Source organism: Lycorma delicatula, chromosome 1, assembly GCF_047948215.1.
Source record: "Lycorma delicatula isolate Av1 chromosome 1, ASM4794821v1, whole genome shotgun sequence".
NCBI classification, from domain to species: domain Eukaryota; kingdom Metazoa; phylum Arthropoda; class Insecta; order Hemiptera; family Fulgoridae; genus Lycorma; species Lycorma delicatula.
Genome location: NC_134455.1, coordinates 299,080,091 through 299,095,920, shown reverse-complemented (window position 1 = coordinate 299,095,920; position 15,830 = coordinate 299,080,091).

The window sequence follows — 15,830 nt, the reverse complement described above, 5'->3', positions numbered from 1 at the left end:
AGGTATTTTTATGAGAGTTTACTTGAATGAAACATTTTCTACCCTTAATAAAAATGTATGCACTTTTAGAAAACTGGTTGAAATTATTTCTGGAGTGCTAATGACGAGATTTGGGAAGAATGTTTTGGACCTTCAATCCTATGATTTTAGTTGAATAAGAAAAACTAAGATATTAAATGAGAGAATGTATACCAAAAAGGAGAAGGGATTAGTAGGAAGATAAATTCACAAAATTTCTGAGGATAAAAGATTACTGCTGAACAGTGAACCAATATAACTATACTAAAACAAAAGTAAAAAAAAAAATGATGTAAAAGTTGTCATCATATTATTGTCATATATTTTATTGTTACTTATTACTCATATACTTTAATTAATACGTAATGAAGTGCTAAAACGAATAAATAAATGTTATAATCATAACTTTTAAACTCTTGTGATAATCACAACGACTTTTATTTATTTTAATTTCTGACAATTTTTATAAAATTGTGTAAAGAAAGACATTTAACGGATTACTTTTATGTGACATAAAGAATTTTTAATCATCATTTCTGACAAGATATAGAGTTTACTAAAATGGATAATTTCTGTGACTGCAAAGAATGGGGTTATGGGATATCGTTTAGTGGATTAAAACATGTAAATATAAGATATAATGTATAGAATGTGTAGAATAGAATACAGTAAAATGTAATAGAGATAAAGAATTTGATCGTAGCGGAGAGGAAGGGGAAATTGGTAAATAGAGAAAATAGAACAAAATAGTAAAAAAACTGAAGGATGAAATTGAAGAAAATTGTGGTAAGGAATGTGCAAGAAGAAAGAAGTTTAAATAAGAAACATGGAAATGGACTGGTTGACGGTAAGAAAAACCTATTTTCTCTTTTTTTTTTGTTTAGCCTCCGGAACCACCATAAGGTACTACTTCACAGGATGAATGAGGATAATGTAAATGGGAATGAAGCGTATTCTTTGTACAGTATCAGGTGGATCACTTCTGAGAAGTGTGATTAATTGAAACCCAACCATCAAAGAACACCGTTATCCACGATATTGTATTCAAATCCGTACAAAGTAACTGCTTTTACTAGGATTTGAACCTTCGAACTCTCGACTTCAAAATCAGTAGATTTGCGATGAGGAGTTAACCACTAGAGGGCTGGTCTAAGTGAACCTGAAACACTGAAAATAGCATGATTATGAAGATTTGTTATTATACTCGTAGTTGAACTTCATTCTACATTAAAACCTTTTTATGAATATATGCTATGATAAAAACACCCTAAAACGATAATTTAATTAGGGAAGAGTTATTATTATTATTAACGGTAATTTTTGTATTATAATAAAATAAAACGAAACAAGGTGAAAACTTTTAAGTTAGCTGTTTAAAAAAACAATAAAATTAAAAACAATAAACAATAAAATTATAAAACAATTAAATTAAACAATTATTGAAAATTTATGAATGGTGTATTGTTATTCACTAAACCCAATTTAAATTTCACATTTATTAAAAGTTTAGAATCCACTGGTCATAATTCACTTCATCTAAATAAGTCTGAACGGGTATCCTCGATGCTCTGTTGAAAAAAATCATGACACAGGTGGTCAATGCCAGCTGGTTTGTATTTATAACATTTTAAAATACTTTATCAAACACTCTGGATATACGAATAGTTTAACTCGGTTCAAAACAAATAAGTATATGTCAATGTTGTCATTTTTTATATAAAAAATGTTGTTAGGGCCTCACAGATACTTGTGTTTGCTGTTCCAAAGTTTTTCCTAATACGTCAATATAACAGTGACAGGATTTTACGTTGATGTTTCAAAATAATCTCTGTTCTAACAGGAAATATTTTTAATGTATTTTATAGAATATAATATATAGTTTCTCTCAATAGAGGGAAAGTTTTTTGCTAAAATATTTAGCTTTTTATTTCGGATTTATATTTTGTAAGTTCAGTTTTCGTAATTGCATGTTTAAGTATATTTTATGGGAAATTGCTATCTAGATGTTTTATTATCGTAGAATATATAAATAAAATGATTTAAATTCTGTCCATCTTTATAGTAAATAACACATTGTGTAGTCTTTAAGAATATTTTTATTCTCTCTTTCCTTTTTTCCAATACAATTAGTGTAAAGTACATAATCCATAGTTTCATGAAGTCATTTTTTTAAGATTATATTGCACGTGAATGAACTGTGGTAGTTAATAACGAGATTTGCTTTCTCTAATATTAATGATTATCCCTATATAACCAATTCTTTTGGAAACGAAGGGAATATGCCACTGACAGAGCTAAACATCAGTTGAAATTTTGTAAGCTTGGCATGTTGATATCCGAAAGTATATTTGACTTGCTGAAGAAAGCGATGAATCAAGTCACCTATAACTATTACGGTTATGTAACTAACTTACTACTTATTCAATATAAATTTTAAGACTATATTTAAAGTACTGCGTACCTTTTTTACAAAATTAAAGCCAATTATTCACAATTTCATTTAGTAATTTTGCCTAGTACTACATAAACATAATGAAATCGATTTTAATGAAACTTAACGCAATTAATGTAAAATAAAATCTCAGTTATAATTTTAACAAAAGTATTTAAATGAATGCCAACCTCTCTTGATAAAAAATAAATAAATTTTTCACATTTTATAAAGCATTTTTATGGAATTAATACAAAATATCAAAGTAACGAAATATTTGGTAGTGTAGCTGAATTGAGTAAATGTAAACATGTAAATATAAATGTAAACATTAAATATATCTAAAAGTTACAATAGCTGTATGAAAACCACTAATCATGTATGAGAACTGTAACCAGACGAAAGGCAATCAGTTATAAAATCTGTACAACCAAATACATATTTTTTACAATCAAAAACTCGGTAAATAAAGTGGTGTTAACGTGTAATTGCAAGTAAAAAATTTTTTTCGTTGAGCTTTCGTTTGATAAAAGTCTGTTTGGATAAGAACGATTAGCGATTCATAAAAAGATAAATGATTTAGATATCAATTTTATACTTAATTTTAATTTTACAGTCTTAAATATTAGTTTATAATAAAGTTATTATTAAAGATGAGTAAGTACACAAATTCCTGTGCTGTTTTAAATGTTGGCAGGGCATATGATGACAGGGCATTCTGAGATTTCAATATCATCTCATTTCAAAATTCCACCTAGAGACAACGAATCAAATTAAAAGATTTTCTAGCTGATAATCCTCTATGATGGGCTTATCATTACTCTAATTAACTTTTAGGTCATTAGGCTGACTATTTTTCTCCTAATGTTTGCTTTATAATATGTTCAACTAGTGAACAATAAGCCACTCCCCACGGTTCCATGAGATGAGAATGATATGTAAATGAGGTATAGTTTTGTACAGTCTCAGGTCGACCATTTCTGAGACGTGTGGTTAATTTAACCCCAACCATCAAGTACACTGGTATCCCGTGTCTAGTTTCAAATCTGTATAAAAGCAACTAAATTTTACTAGGATTTTAACTTCATAACCTTCGACTTCGAAAATAAGCTGTTAACAACTGATTTTCGACGACGAGTTTATCACTAGACCAGCCAGGTCTAGTGACAGGTTATTTCGATGACTATGGGCCGCTAAAAATATTTTCTATCTGTCTCATGTGGAGAAACATATGTTTCTCTTCTTTTTACAAAAAATATGTTAACTAATTTTATAAAACTGTTTGGTTGAATTTTTTAGCCGTTTTCTTTGTAAACATGTGAATGTTGAAAACTACTTGGAGATTTTGATTCTTATTGAGAAATGTTATTCTTGTAGAGATTTGAGTAATCTAAAGAAAATATTGTATAACAGGGCCTCTTAATTACACGACTGGTCAAAAGGAGAGTAATATATTTAGGGTGTATGTGTATGTATCTATTTGTTAAGTAACCGGAATAGGTCATTCGGGCTGGTGTAGGGGTTAAGTCGTTGTATGTTTGTTATGCGGGGTCATATATTATATTACCCCGCGTTGGAATCCTTACGTTACGGGAGTGTCATAGGCTAAATAAATGTGTATATGTAATTTTATATATATATATATATATATATATATATATATATATATATATATACGATATATATTTATTTTTTAAATCATTGGGTTAGTCAAGTGGTTAAACTTCTCACCGCCAAATCAGTTGATCGTCGAAATGGAGAGTTCTAAGGCTCGACTTGTTGCTTTTATATGGATTTGAATCCTAGCTGTTGATACTGGTGTTTTTTGGTGGTTCTGTTTCAATTAACCCCTCGTCTCAGAAGTGATCGGCCTGAGTCTGTTCAAGACTTCTTTTCTCACTTTTCATTGACTCATATTTCATTTACCAGCACATTTACACGTACACGTACACGACATTCACTTGCGGTTACTTTGTAACCTGGTTTTACATAAATAATGTAGTATTGTCGATTTTCCGGATGAAACACAAACTTAATGAATTGAATTAATGAACTGTGAACTGCGAGCCTCTATCACTGTGTGAGCTGGGTTTGAATTGAAGGATTTAAATCAATCAAATGAATGTTATTACAAAAATATAGAATTAAATCTAGTTAAATAAAATAAAATAAATTTACAAAATCTCTGTTTAATAATCGGTTTCCGGTGAGTACTGCGTGTGAGGCTAGAGTGGCGAGGTGATGAGAGCACCTCGTTCGAGGCTTGACTAATCATCATCAATATCAACTGGTAAGAAATGGAGTACTCCTGGGGCGCTGTTTTGGGAGATGCAATGGGGCGCTCTTATAATATCTTTGCAAGCAATCGTGCAATTTTCAAAATTCAAACTCGGTATTTGTTAGTAGGTAAAAATTATGCTATATACAAATTCTATATTCAAAATTATCACCCGCACACTTTTTATCCTATATTAATGAGTAATTTTGCCAGTAAGGTTTTTTGGGCACTCGGGTTTTTTTAATTTTTAATATTAAAAAACTCTTATTTTTATAATTCTTGTTTATCACTTGTTTTCATAATTGTAATATACTTACACATGTAAATTTTGATTTATAAATAAAATGTAAAACAATTTAATTTATTAAAATTTTTATTATATATTTTGTTGTTTTATCTATTTCTAGTTTCTCAAATATATCTTATCATTTAAGTGTCATACAGTGTATGAAATAATACTTTAACTGCATGAATTTCATGGGATCAGAGCTGCATTAAGTATTTTCGGCATTAGCTAGCAGCAAATTACTTTATTATTATTATTATTTTAAAAATAATTGGTATAATTTAAAATAAAAAAAATTACTCATTTTTTAAAATAATTTCCAGTTAAAATTCTATTAAAAAAATTAATTTTTTTTTCTTAGTACCTCCCCTACGTTAAGAACTTCTGGGCAAGATATCTATTTTGTTTGAATATTTGTATGGAATTTGTTAAAATATAAGAAGAATCTTGTATAATAATTATTATAATGTTGATTTTAAACTTTTTTATCCATTTATTCTAACCACATACAGTAAATCTGTCAGTTTATATCCCTACTCATCATTCAACTTTAAAGATACGAAGGTTAGTTTTAATATTTTTGCTATTCCAGCAAATTTAATAATCGTAGGTTAACTGTCCCGTTCCTGAGATATAATAATTAATGGGGATACATAAACCAAATATATACCATATACGTATATATATGTATCACGGTACAGAATTTATAATCAACACTTTTTAATTTTTACACTCGGCGAATTTCAAAACTATAAAACATAAAAATCCTACGATGGTTACTTTACGACCAATAATAATCTACTCTATTATAACATCCGGAGCAGTAAATAAAATATAAGATTCCTCGTATAATAAACTATTCTTCTGCTGAAGTACATAAACATTTTTAATATTTTTCATTTAATCATACGTTAGTTGAGCATGAAGTATAAAAAGGAAAATGACAGAAAAGTCAATCTTTATATTAAAAATCATCTTTATTTTTTCTTTTAACAAATTCAGTTTATTGATCTATAACAATATTATTTTTTCAATCTTTAAATATTATGCTACACATCTTTACAAATACTTTTTATATACATTTTATTTACAGATTATTATAGAATGCATTACAAATATTTTATGATTGAATCATAACTGATGACGTATAACGCCAACCTTGTTAAAAACTATATTAATAGTCCAACACTCATTTTTACTTTATTTTATTTTGTTTATGAAAAAACTGAAATTTTCATTACACTGTACAGATCGTTAATAGATATGAAAATGTTTTCATTGTAATTAGATTTAATTTTAAACACATTTTTAATATTTTATGTCATTGTATCACAGGCAGTAAAAAAATAATTTATTCAATATTTTTTATTAAACCCCTGTTGGTTAAAAGGATTTTTTTTGCCTTGACTGTTTAATATTACTTTTAGAAATAATTCCTCTTAGTGTACATATAAATTCTTTCAAAAATTCTTTTGACATTTTTATTTAGTAAGCATTGATATACATACAGCATGTTATCAAGTATAATGACTCGATATGAATTTTACTCACACACACACACACATATATATATATATATATAAATTGTGCTCCATATTTGATATACTCGCAATTTACACTTTTATTTGAACATTCTTTTAATGCATTTAGCTGCTAGTTGATAGGATATTACATCGCTTGCAAACAATATTTTAGTATTTTGATCACGTGTGTCTTAATTCACCTATTTTTCTAGTTTTCGAAACCCAGTGCTGTGAACCTAAGCCAAAGAGGATTTTCCATCATCTTGTTTAGAAATTAAATTTTTCTTTTAATCAATGAAAACCATGATTCATCATAGGTTTTGGACGAAATAGAGTTTACTGGAGCCGCCGCTGCAACCAATCGGTTTTATCGGTGAATTCTACCAGATTTATTTACGGAATTTATTTATCAGCAATCAAACTATGATAAACTCAAGAAAATTATATATAATAATAACAGCAGTTTTACAGGTGTATAATCAAGCTCGTTCTCGTGCTAGAGTAAGTCCTTACTTTCTCCAAAATGTGATTTAATTCTGGAAGGGTGTTCAACAGGTCAATCTTGGTATCAGAAGTAATTGTTGTACTAGGAAGTAATAGAGCAGTATGTTTAATATAAACTCCAGAGTAAAAATATTCTAAAGGAAGAAATGGTTATTGATATTCCCACACATAAACACAAATATTTACATCTTAAAAAAGATTTTAAGATTATATACCTTCTATTAAGCATAAATCCTTCCCAGGCTAAAACATTGAACAGAGGATAACCTTTTCGTTAAAACAAGTTACTTTATCTGAATTCTACAGTGGTCATTTAAGTAAAATGTAAGTCTAAAGAGAAGCAGAATGTAAGAAAACCCTTTTCAATGAATTTATAATTTAAAATTGACATCTTTTCCCTTTGAAGATGATCAAACACTTAATTTCAGAGAATTAATAGTAAAATAATTTTAAAACTGTATAATATCGTTTATTTATTTTATCTATTAATATAGTCACTGCTGCGATTAAAAGATCGATTATGTATGAATTAAATATATTTATATATATATATAGTAATTTTTAACGATCGTTTTGACGATATTTATATGTCCCTTTTTTCTCTTTTTCTCGATAAGAATTTATGGTAAATGGTATTATACTATAAAACTAGACCCGTGTGAAATAGAAATCGGGTTAGTCATAACAGAAAAGTTTTAGATGAAGAAAATCGTAAATATTTTTACAGTATGGATTATTTTTAAAAGATCTGTTTCATTTCTCATTTTATGCATTTCGTATTATTAACTCTGCAGGATACTTTCCTAATGTATAAACCAGAACCAACTCCTTTCCCCGTGTCGACTGCCTTTTCATAGTCAAACATTACTTTCTCGTTAATTCCTTCTTATTTTCTTTGAGTAATACGTATGCCAAAAAAGAGGTTGATCGTGCATCTGTAACATCTTAATTATCACTTTTAATATTTTAATTCTCCCTCACACATAATGGCTTAATCAGCAACGCTTACCAGATCGCGTATTATTCAGAGTAACTTTTCATTTTAAACGTTTCAGCTGTTGTGGTTGAAGTGATAAAATTTACCACTTCAGTTCTCCATTTAATCTTTGAAACCAAATAACAAGGACATTGTTTTTCACAATCAAATAATTATTATTAATTAATTATTATTATTAATTTATTGAACTGTGTGGTCAACAAGTTTACAACTTCTGATTCTACAACAGAACGCACCACATAGTGGTAGCTGAAAACTGATTCAGTATTGTCAATTTTATAATATATTTACTTATTATTTAAATAAATGTAATTTAAAATATAAAATAAATATTATTATAATAAATATTAAAAGTATAATTTAAAATAAATTTTTACATAATTTTGCATAAAAGCTAAGTTAAAGTATTTTAACAATATTTCAAGTGAAAATGAGAAATTTATAGCAGAGCCGAGAAAGGGATCGATCACTTATGTAATTTTACTGAAAAAGAACGCGGTAACCCCCACCCGCAATATTATACTCGTATTTACAAACAAAGAATATTTTATAATTGTAATCTATACTATCATAAATTTTTTCCCATTTGATAAAACTGTTTTCTAATAATTATTATCTACCTCATTATTATAATTTGCAATTACAATTTGGAGAATAGTAATCTCAACGACTTTTGTCAGTTTTCTATTTTAATTTTTCTTCTATGCTATTTTTACGTTAGATTTTTGAATCGCACTTCAGCTAAGAAGAAACACTTGAATTTTACCTACCTAATAAAAACAACCTTTAGATCAGAAATTTTATGAGATTAAGCAAAATTTACTACAAAATTTAAAAAGAAAGTGCTTTTGAATTCTACACCTGTTGATCTCTCAGCAAAGATGATATTGTGGAAAAAGCAAAGTCGTGTAATGCTATTGATTATTTGTTTCAGTGTGCATTTTTCTTTTTACTAAATAGAAGTAAAGATTGTTAAAGTTAGTAATTTGTTCTTACTATAAAAATTATTCTAATCCTTTCATTCAGGTTATTAAAAAGTATTTTATTTTTAGTTTAATATTACGATATTTATATTTGTTCTAATATTTTAATTACAATTTTTACTACCTTAATATAGGTTAAGAAAAATTAGTAGTATTTTTGAATTAATCAATTCGTTTTTTTATTTTATAATCTGCCATTTTTACAGTATTAGATTAAAAAATCTAAAAAAATAAATTATTAAAATATCTTTAAAAATTGGAAAGAAGTTGTTATACAATAAAAGTACTAATGAGTTACGGAATTAACAATTATTATTCAGAAATAATTTATTATGCAGATATGTATTAATGTGTAGGTAGTAATTCAGAAAAGGAAATACGGAAGGTAAGGTTAGTTAAACCAAGAAGTTATGTTTTTTAAATTTTAAAAATCATATAAAAAAAACAATTCTAAAACATTTTATTTGTTGTTTTAAGCGTGATATTTGTAAATTTTATTAAGAAATTGTAAAGGAATTTATCACAAATAATGATTAATTTAGTTTTTACATGAAATATAAATAATTTATTTAATTCTCATATAGCAATACATAACACACGATGTTTTCGTAAATTGTTTCTAGTAATAATATGTATATATCTCCATAATGTTATCAATAATAAAATAAAATTAAAAATAACATGAGTGGTGTGTTTAGAAATATGTTTTTTTTTTAATGTGAAACAAAAATATAGCTAATACCTTAGCTGGATCAAAGAAAAAGTAACTGCAATGTATCTCAATCTAGAAGGAAATAAAGTTTAAAGGGAATTTGTTCGTGATCATCATACAAAAGGCATTTATCATACATTTTTGAATGAATTTACAATTAAAAAATAATTTAAATAAAAAATATTTGTCTGTTTCTATAATTAAAAGAAAATGAAACAAAATTTTGTTACAAAAATCATTTTAGAATGTAATTTACTAAATTTAGTGCATCTGATTCAAATATTAAAAAAGAAAAAAATTATTTTTATTAGTTAAAAACTGTGTATTTATTATAAAGTTAAAATTTTTAATATATTGCCATTTAAATTAAGTATTAAGAAGTCAACGAATTTCCCCTAGAAAGTAATTTCACGGAATAAAAAATTGTTATCTGCAAATTTTTATAAGTTACAAATATCAGAAAGTACATTTACCTTTTTTTCTAATTAAATTTTATTAATTATAATAACTACTTGAGTGAGATTAATTAGAATGTGATAATTCAAAATAACTTTTATGTAGTTTCATAACAAACTCATTATGATGATTTTAAATTGTACAGCAAGTCCTATAAAATTTCCTTAATTATAAATAAACAGTAGTTCCAGAATCAATTATTTCACCTATAGCATTACTGTTTTCGGTAACATTAAATACTTTGTAAAATTATAAGCTGTATATAGTTACATTATTTCTGAAAACGAAATTTTTGTTGTAAGTTTCATTTCGAATCTCTTTAACAATGTTTATTTTAACAAGTTGATAAGTTAAACAGAAAAGTCCTAATTCATATTCGATTGTTTAAAAAAAAAATGTTTTACACAAATTGTACTTAAACATACTTAACTAAATAATTGAATATGCTTATAAATTAATATATATTTTAATTTATGGAAGTAGATAAACTTTACAGGATTTAAACATTTTAATAAAATTATTTAAAAAATTCTCACTTACATGCTACTTTTGTTATTATAAACAGAATTTATTAACGCAATAATTCACACAAGAATTTCTTTATTATATTTTTTTATTATTTTTATTTCGTGTTAATTTTTAATTACAATTCTATATCATTGTGTAATGGATAACTTTAGAAAAACGTTGTAGTAAAACGTCTTTCTGTATTTTTCTTTTAAATTCTTTAATAAATTCATCAGTATGAGTTATGAACCACACAATGAATTCTATAAAATGTTACCATTATCTTGTATGCTAACAGTTGAATGAAGATTTAAAAAAAAAAAATTCCTTCAGCCAATCTAAACTGTTGATCGGCAGACGTAAAAGCCTTTTGTTTGTACGTAAAGGTTAGGTAGGAGTGGTTTAGCTGCCAAGTGTGGGATTAAAGTACATAGAAGATAACTTCCATGCAAGGAATGTCTAATCTTAATAAAAACATTTTTCAGGTTTTTTTTTTCTATGTTAGAATACACATTTTAAGGTCTATAGTTCTCAGTACCGATATAAATTTTGATTTTATCCCATGATGATCTTAAATATTCAATTTTACTATAATAGGAGTTTTATGTAAATTATTTGTATAATAAAACTCAGTTATATGATTATTCGTTCCATTTTACAGCTTTTAACTGTGCTGTTACGTTATTTATATTGGGAAGACTGTATTAGTATTTATATTTAAAAATACCATATTCAGTTTATGCTGTCACTGAAAAATTCAGATTAAAGACTATATTATTAAACAATCCTAAGAATAATTTTAAAGATCAGGGAATTCTAAAAAGTAATTTTATAACATCAACCTAATTTGATGTATAGTCTATATTTATTAATTATTAACAAAAATCACCTACGAAAACCAAAACAACAAGCTTAATGCAAAATAAGTAACTTATATATAACCCTTTTCTAATCTATGGAATCATCTTCAGTTGTAACATACTAGATCAGATAAACATTATGATTATTACATGTAAAAATAGTTATGATCAACTGCAGTAGTATTTACAGATATATGTAATAAATAATACAACGAATTATATAACTGATAAGAATCCAATGACTTGCAAAAAAATTAAGTATAAATTGGTATTAAGTTTGGTATTTTGTTATTTTTAAAGGTGAAATTTTTTATATACTATGTGTCCCATGAAGAGGTATACGCTTTTGATTTAGTATCACTCGCTCATTCCTTCACCGATTCTATTAAAACTTTACAGAAGAAGATTGGAAAAATGTTTTGTGAAAATATCAACCTTCTAGGATTTACAGAAACAAAATGGCGAATTTAAAATAAAAAACATCAATTTCAAATAAACCACATTTTTTATTCATTACAAAATAGATGGTAAAAATGATTAAAAACAAATGATGTATTGATAAAAAGCTATTCAAATTGAATCAAACAAGTTAATTAAAACAGATTCATAACTATGACTAATTATCTTTTCTTTTTCTGTTTAGCCCCCGGAATCACCAAAAGGTATTAACGAGAATGAATGAGGTTAATATGTATGAATGAAAATATGTATGAAGTGTAGTCATGTACACACACAGGTCGACCATTCCTGAGATTTGTGGTTAATTGAAACCCAACCATCAAAAGAACACCGGTATCCACGATCTAGTATTCAAATCCGTATAAAAGTAACTGTGTAACTGTGTAGTGATTGGCCTTTTACTAGCATTTGAACCTTAGAACTTTTTGCTTCGAAATCGGCTGATTTTCGATAACGAGTTCACCACTAGACCAACCCGGTCGGTTATGACTAATAATCTAACTGTTTTAATTATTCTAGTTCTTATTATCATATGTTCTCCAAAAACACAGTACTCCGAATTCTTTTCTAAAACATTAAAAACAATCACTTTGAAAAAAAAAAGTTACTGTATTTTGAAAATAAAATGTCTGTGAATATCCACATAATCGCATTGCTGAGAGATGATTACTTACCAGTCGTTTCTTAACCAAACTCGCACTTAGGAAAAGAGCTTAAAACAACATAATTCTATTATATATATTTTAAAGTTTTATTTTATTTTAGCGACTGGTATCTTCAGGATAGGAATAAACAACATATGTGTACTATTTTTACCAAAATTACAGCTGATTAAGAAGACAGTAAGTTACTGTCAGCCCACAGTAAGTAAATAGAAAATTTTTATTCTTATATATTAGACGTAGTTAGGATTTCAGATCTTAGAACACAGCTCATGCCCCCAGAATAACTACTCTCATTTACAAATTTATAATCTGTACATATCTTACTTCTACTTGTGAACTAAATAAAACACACACACTTGTTTAGTTTAACCCAAACTCTGGAACAAAAGGATTATATTTATTTTCCCACAAAATTGCATTGAAATTAATGAATCTCAGATCCTTGTGATATTTTAGTGTACAAGAATCTAAAATAATTTTACATATAATTTTTTTTCTTAAAAAATTTGATTTTTTTTTTAAAAATTCATAATAAAAATTATCATTATGAACTTCTAATTTTAATGTATTTGATGTTTTTTGGTTTTTTTTTATTTTTAGTTAAAAATAAAAAAAACTATAAATACAGATAAATATATCACTATAAAATACAGAGACAGATGTTCAGTTGGAGTGATGACAGAAACCTGAAAAGAGAATAACATTTCATTAAAGTTCGATAAATTATTAAATACTCATAAAATTTATAGTGATTAAGACAAAAAAATAACGAGAGAAATTAACATCATTAATATAATAAAATAATAATATAGATAATAAAGATATTAAGCTAGTTGTTAAAGCTATAAACGTTGCTAAGATCAATAAATGTAGCATATTATAATGTGACATCTTAATTTTATGAATTCTTGATTTTATAAAATTGTTAAATATTTCTTAAAAATTATTATGTCATTCAAATTAAATTTTAACGTATTCCTTATTTCATTTTTGTCCACATTTATAAATGTAAAGAAATCTGAGAATGGGAAACCATAATTTTATTTAACCTATATCAAAATTAGAAAAACATTTTTCCAGTAGTATCCTACCAACAATTCCAACCATATTATAATACTGAGCTAACTTAATCAACAATAAACTAACTTATCATTCCAACTTAAAATTGATGCATTGATTAGAAGTACTAATTAAGTATTAGTAAAAATCTTCAAATATCTAAAAAATAAGAAAATAAAGTGTCAAGTGGTTTGTACCACTTAGACTTCATCAACATAATGAAAAATAAATTTGCAACATAAAAAATCGTTGAACCAAACATTATTCAATGAGGAAATTTAAAGATTGTAACTTAGATTACAAAAGATAGCACTGCAGATATCTGATGCGGGAGTCTATTGATGTAGGTTATATTTGAATAAATTATATACATACACAGTATATCACATAAAATTTTCATGATGAGGTACTTGGAGATGTGAAATCTTTTGATGCATGATCTCTCAAGAATTAAGAAATAAACGATTAAGAAAAACTACTTATAATAAATATGTATCTGACACTGAATGATAATATTACTAATTATAAAAGTAAAAAAAAAGATTCTACAGTTAATTTTAAATACACAATTACGGTGATCGTTAATTGAAAGTTTTTTTATTTGATTTTATATATAGCGGTTAGTTTTCTTAAAGTTAATTACATAAATTAACATTACAATTACCATCCAATCTCTTGATTTTTTTACTTCTTTCCTGTAAAATTTTAGATGCCTCATGCCTTTCTATTACTTTTGTTATTAGTATCCATGTTTCCATTTTTGCTATTCAAATTATTGTTTAATTTTCATTTTTTCAACTTCCATTAAGATCGTATTTAAGTATTTTACTGTCGTCAACTCTTTCTACCTTTGTGTAAACATCAGATTATTCAGTATATTCTATTTTTATGTCCGTGTTTTTTTCTTACATTCATCTTATTTCGTACTGTCATTATATCATTTAATTTTTGAATCATTAGTTGAAGATTCTGATCTTCATTCCCTAAAATACCATGTCACTTGCACGTTTAATTTCTTACTCCAGCTCTGATCCCCTTATTTCATTTAGAATATTTTAATAAATAAACCCTTAAAAATATTTTAAAAATGGTTTGGGGAAAGGAAATTAACACGTTTACCTTATTCCTCATCGTAGATTAAACCAGTAATTTTGTGCATCCCTTATTTTCATAAACTTTTTTTAATTCAAAATACAATTCTTTAGTTAATTTTTATCTTTCCTATCTATTGTTTGGATTTTTTAAATTTTCAATATGTTTATCCCATATCTCATAATCAAATGTTCTTTCCATCTCTATAAAACATAGTTTTTCTTTTATGTTCTCTCTAATAATTATTCTTCGGTCAAACGTATTCTTCATTCCCTTTCCTCCGTGAATCCATACTGTTTTTCAGAAACCATTTATTCAATTTTTTTACTTAGTCTTCTGTTCAGAATTTGCAGAAGAATCTTTGCTGAATGTGAAATTAAATTAGTTATCCTCTAATCGTGTCACTTCACGGCACTGTACCTTTTGGAGGCAAATCGTTGTAATTTTAAGAAAGTCTTTAAATGTAACTATCGTAGTTCAAATAAGTAAGATAGGTTTCAACTTTTTTAGAATCCTTGTTTATTGAAAGTTGTAATTTCTTCTGCATTTCCTCAGTTGTGACATACTTTATATATTTTTTTGTATAAATTTCGATTTTAGGTATGCTGCTTCTACTTCATCCTCTTCCATTTTAAAAAATAAAATTTAATAAAATTACTGATTAATTTTCCTAATTCCGAAACGTCAATTTTGTTTTTAAACAAATTCTAGTTGTCATAAAATTTGTTCGGACGTCACTACAAAAATGACTATTGCTTCAAAACTAAATACTTTAAAATGCGTTTACTCGTGTTTGGTTTCAACAGCCACTATATACTTCATGAAACTACTACAAAACTCACTATATTATTATATTTACAAATAAATATGACATTTGCACAAACCTACTGCAACATATACATAAATAAAACACATTTCTTTATTTATATTAATATAGAAAATTCCCAATATATGTGAAACTACAGGTTTTTTCTGGTTGAAAATTTTATATTTTTTCTGG